This window comes from Sceloporus undulatus, chromosome 1 (assembly GCF_019175285.1).
Source record: "Sceloporus undulatus isolate JIND9_A2432 ecotype Alabama chromosome 1, SceUnd_v1.1, whole genome shotgun sequence".
Classification (NCBI taxonomy): domain Eukaryota; kingdom Metazoa; phylum Chordata; class Lepidosauria; order Squamata; family Phrynosomatidae; genus Sceloporus; species Sceloporus undulatus.
The window spans coordinates 151,296,438-151,302,437 of record NC_056522.1 but is presented as its reverse complement, the minus strand read 5'-3'; positions in this window follow the sequence as shown (position 1 = coordinate 151,302,437).

Here is a 6,000-nt window from a genome sequence, read left to right as displayed (position 1 = left end):
TTAACATATTTAGGATCAGTTGTTGTATGGAATGAAGTTCACAGCAGAACATAGTTAACATGGCATCTCCAGTTTCCATTACATTTTATCAGTTTGTGACTTGATAACATGGAAATATCTCTAAAGGTTACATACAGCTGACCCTTGGTATCCGCTAGGGTTTGGTTCACGACCCAACCACTCCTGTGGATACCAAAATCTGTGGATGCTCAAGTTCCATTAAATACAATGGTGTAGTAAAATGGTATCCCATATATAAAACAGCATAATCAAGATTTGCTCTTTGGAATTTATATACAGTTGGCCCTCCATTTTCATGGGGGATCCGTTCCGGACCCTCCCACAAAAATGGAGGCTCACACATATTCAAGCCTCATAGGCTTGAATGCCGCACACCCCATTACAAATAGTAGAGGTTGCTCCTCTGCGGAAAGTCAAGGACGCGGATCTCAGACCTGCGACTTAGGAGGGGCAACTGTATATTTTTTGAATAACTACTGAGCCACCACGTCCCCTAAAGCAATTATAATTAATAAACTAATACAGTTATAATAATAAACTAATAAAGCAAGTATAACTAAATTAGAGTTATAGCTGAATGAAAGATACAGGTTAAGTACTGTACAAAGATTGAAATTTATTACCGTTGATGACCAGCATAAAACAATATAAAAGAGTACAATGTTATATTTTAGATTTTGGAGCATTTTGGAATTCTGGATAAGAGTTGAATATCCCTCATGGGTGGCTGAGGTACTGACACCTTTGCTTCCTGATGGTTCAGTGTGCACAGAATTTGTTTTGTGCACAAAATTATTAAAAATATTATGTATACAATTCCCTTCAAACTATGGGCCAGGGCAGATAGGCAGGAAAAAGCTGCCCAATCCTGCTTTTCCCCAAAGCAGGTTAAAAACCTGCTGCCTGCACAGCCCATTCTCAAGGCAGGCTGAATGCACATGGTCCAACCACACAACACATCAAGTCATGCTGCTGGGTCTTTTTTTGGCTCTCCAACATGCATTGCACTGTCTCACAAACGCACCACTGTTTACCTCCATGTATCTCCCATGTCCACCCAGATGCCATCCCACTGGATAGCCACCCCTTTGATCGGCCACAGAATTGCCATCGGGAACCGAGGATGGCGGACTTCCTGGCCAAAGTCAGCACCAGGACCAGCAGCTCTAAAGACATTTCTAAGCAAAGTTGGAAGAAAGACTCAGAGAAAATAGTCAGCCAGAAAAAGCAACCACATCAACCCCAACCCAGGCGTCCTAAATTTCTATCTGGAACAAGGATCACATCCGTAGGCCATGTCTTATGTTCGTGGGGGAAGGGAGGGAGTCTGTGTCATCTCTGATTACTAGGGCCAGGAAGGGAAGCCTCAGCAGGATCTCTTCCTCTGGACTCTTCTTTATGCAGTCACCTACTAACAGTTTACTTTCAACAGCTATGCTCCAGCCAGTGAAACAAAGTAGCTGATGGGAAAGTCTGTTAACACACTTTCCTCCTCCAACTCCTTTTGTTGGATCGATCCCATGTAACAGCCATGTGTGATTTGTGAATATGCCACATCTAACAAACAGGGAAAATGGCAAGAATATGGCAAGGTCAAGTAGACAATAACACCTGTATTGAAATCCCTTCACTGGCTCCCAGTCGGTTTCTGGCATGCTACAAGGTGTTGGTTATTACCTTTAAAGCCCTACATGGCTTGGGTCCAGACCACTTACAGGAAAGCCTTCTTCCATACAGTCCACCCTGCACCCTTCGGTCCTCTGGGGAGGACTTATTACAGCTTAAAATCAAGATTTTCTGCTATGACCCAGGGGGCCTTTTCCACTGTTGCCCCTAGACTATGGAATGACCTGCTGGAGGAGATCCACCATATTACCACCTTGACAGCCTTTAAGAAGGCCATAAATACGGATCTCTTTCGGCAAGCCTTTCCTAATTCCCCCCCCCCCCCGCGAGCAAGTCATCTGCTTGCCTTGCAAATATAGACTATCCTGCACCTCTTTGTATTTTATTATATTTGTTTTTATTTACTCTAGTTCCTTGATTATAATTTTTTAATTGGGTGGGGGGGACTTGTTTTAATGGTAAGTGATATTTTACTCTATTGCATTGTATGATTTTTAAGATGTTGTAACCCGCCTTGATTCCTTGAGAAAAGGTGGGCTACAAATAATAATAATAATAATAATAATAATGACAACAGCAACAACATTGAATTTACCAAAACACTGCAAGACATGATTTGGTATAAGCTCAAGCCATTTGGTGGTTGTGATTATTCAGTTTTTAGAGCATGGATGATGCTCCATGACTTCCATTGTGATGCGCTTATTGTTCCATGGCAGTTAACTCCACATCTTCATGACCCAGATCATACTTGATGGCAGAAAGTACAGTGGCTGAAAGAGTCTCTCCTGAAGTTTCTGTAATTCTAGACTTAAAGCAAGATGAAGACTAATTTTTCCATCTTGATCTTTATGTAAGATTACTTCATGGATTCCTTGCTTAATTTCTGCTCAACGAATTCCAACATCATTTCCAGTTACAGGAGCCACCATGTAATTCACTGCTGAAGGCTGTAGCAAGGAACCCAGGATGAGGCAGTGAACTGCTGATATGGGCCAAGAAAAGGAAGGTAATGGTTGGTTATTTCAAGTCTTGGTTATTTAATAATAATAATAATAATAATAATAATAATAATAATAATAATAATAATAATAATAATTATTATTATTATTTCTGTTTCCTGCCTCTCCCTACGGATCGAGGCGGGATTACAGCAATTGAAAATTACAACAGTAAAACATATCAAATACATAGCTTAAAATGCATAACATAAAAATACGTCACTATCAATACAGTAGGATACTATACGATGGTCGATTCTCCGTGAAGCGAGTGCAGTGCTAACCGAGGTGAGATATATTACAACAGGTTTGGAGGATAGGTTCGCCAGAAGAGATCCGTCTTTAGTACTTTCTTGAAAGCATCCAGAGTGGTAATAAGACGGATCTCTTCTAGCAAATCATTCCACAATTTAGGAGCCACACTGGAGAATGCTCTGTAGGATGTGGTCACTAACCTGGTATTTACGTAGTCTAGTGATTTATTCCCAGATGTTCTGAGGGTGTGGGGCAGATTGTGTAGGGAGAGGCGTTCCCTCAAGTAGCTCAGGCCCAAGCCATTTAGGTCTTAAAAGGTAATAACCAATACTTTGTATTGCGGCCGGAAGCTAATCGGCAGCCAGTGCAAAAATTTTAATATTGGTGTTATATGGTCAAACCTTGATGCTCCAGTGACCAATCTGGCTGCTGCATTTTGAATCAACTGAAGCTTCCGAACTTGGTACAAAGGTAGCCCCATGTAGTGTGTGTTACAGAAATCTAAATGAGAGATTACCAGTGCAAATACCACTGCTTCAAGGTCCTTTCTGTCCAGGTAAGGGCGCAGTTGGCCTATCAACCAAAGTTGATACCAAGCACTCCTAGCCATCGCATCTACTTGAGATGACAACTGCAGAGATGGATCTAGGAGTACAACCAAGCTACGCACTTCGTCCTTTAGGGGAAGTGTAACCCCATCCAGGACAGGTTGGCAAAATTCCCTGCCTGGGCCTAGGGATCTTATCGCTAGTACCTCTGTTTTCTCTGGATTCAACTTGAGTTTGTTTTCCCTCATCCATCCCATTACCATCTCAAGGCAGGCATTTAGAGGAGAGGTGCCATGCTTGGTCTCTGCAAGAGTAGAAGGCATAGAGAAGTAGATTTGGGTGTCATCAGTGTACTGATAACATCGCACCCAACGCCTCTGGATGATCTCTCCCAGTGGCTTCATGTAAATGTTAAATAGCATGGGGGACAGGATGGCACCCTGAGGGACACCAGATGTCAGCTCTCTCTTAGAGGAGCAGCAATCCCCCAGCCTCACCATCTGGAGTCTACCCAAGAGGTAGGACCTGAACCACTGGATACCTAACTCCCTCAGGTGTTCCAGAAGGATACCATGGTCTATGGTATCAAAGGCTGCTGAGATGTCCAAGAGCACCAACAAGGTCACACTTCCCCTGTCAATGCCCAGATGGAAATCATCGACCACGGAGACCATGGCAGTCTCAACTCCATAGCCCGCTCTAAAGCCGGTTTGAAATGGGTCTAGATAAACAGCTTCATCCAAACTAGCCTGGAGTTGGAAGGCGACTGCCTTCTTGATCACCTTGCCCAAGAATGGTAATAAGGAGACCGGATTGTAGTTGTTTCTGATTAGAGGGTCCAGGGAGGGTTTTTTCAAAAGTGATTTGACCACCGCTTCTTTGAGCTTAGATGGAAATTTTCCCTCCCTGAGGGATGTGTTAATTATGGCCTGAAGCAAAGTTGTTACTGCATTCCCTCCTTGAGTGGTCAACCAAGATGGGCAGGGATCAAGGTGGCATGTTGTCTTCCTTATACAGCCAAGGAGCTTGTCCACTTCATCAGTATTTACAAGCTCAAAGTGATCCAGTCTAACGTAGTCCATGGAGTCACTGGACATCTCTCTCATAGTTTCTGTTGTAATACTGGCATCATGATCATTCCTTATCTGAGAGATTTTTTTCTGCAAAAAAGTTGTTGAACGAGTCACAGCAGGCTTTAGATGATTCTAAAAGAGGGTTCAGGGGGGAGCCAGCTGAGTTAGCTCTTTAACCACCCTGAACAGCTCTGCTGGATGCGACTCTGCTGATGCAATACGAGCAGCATAGAACGAGTTCTTTGCTGCATTGATGGCCACTCCATAGAAACCAAGAAAGGTCTTATGGAGTTTTCTTGTCAGATAATCGATGGTGTTTCTGCCAGTAGTGCTCTAGTTGTTTCATTTTCTGAAGATCTTGGGTGTACCATGGCTTTTTATTTGAAGCGAGCTGGAAAGGACACTCAGGAGCGATAGTGTTTATAGCCCTGGTAAGATCGTTATTCCAGGTATCAAGCAGGGCATCAACAGAATCGCCGTCATTCCCAACCATAAAACTCTCTAGGGCTTCTTGGAACCTTTTGGGTTCCATCAGTCTTTGAGGGCGGGCCATTTTAATAGGTCCTCCACCCCCAAGGGGGATATTGGTAGTAACCTTCAGTCCCACCTTGACCAGAAAATGATCCATCCATGACAGGGCAGAGGTTAGAGTTATTTCTGCCCACAAATGTTCCTGTTCCATACTAAAGACTGCATCAAGTGTATTACCAGCACAATGTGTGGGGCCTGAGACCAATTGGGACAGGCCCATGGCTGTCATGGAAGTCATGAACTCCCAAGCTGCACCTGTCAGATCTGATAAGCTGGCAAGGGGATGTTGAGGTTCCCCAGAACCAGAAGCCTTGGGGACTCCAGCACCAGCTCTGAGACCAGCTGTGTCAGCTCAGCCAGGGAGTCTGTTAGGCAATGGGATGGACAGTAGACCAACAGAATCCCTAGGCTGTCTCTGGCCTTCAGGATCAGATAAATACATTTGATGTGGTCCATCTTTTGGATAGGTTTCCTAGTCAAGGTGATGGTACATTTATGGACCAAGGCAACTCCTCCCCCTCACCAACTTTCCCTAATCTGCTCCTTGACGGTATACCCAGCTGGGAGAGCCTTAACTCAGGTTACACTACTATCTTCCCCCAGCCAGGTTTCTGTAAAGCATGCCAGGTCGGCATTTTCATCCTCTAATAAATCATAGATTATGTGCAATTTATTCCTCAATGACCTGGCATTGCAGAGAAGCAGAGTAAGGGTCTGTGGTATGGTTGGGACCACCCTTGGCTCTTTTGGGCTAACAGGGTGGATGGAAGACGGGATAGATATTAAGCATCGATCTCATCTACCTTGTGTTTTGTACTCACCCTGTTAACGCCCCACACCACTCCAATTGCAGTGTTATCTCCAGAGTCCATCTCTGTACATCCTTGACTATTCACTGTGTTTGTTTCCCTCCCATTCCCCTTATTATCATTTTCCGTTGATGGC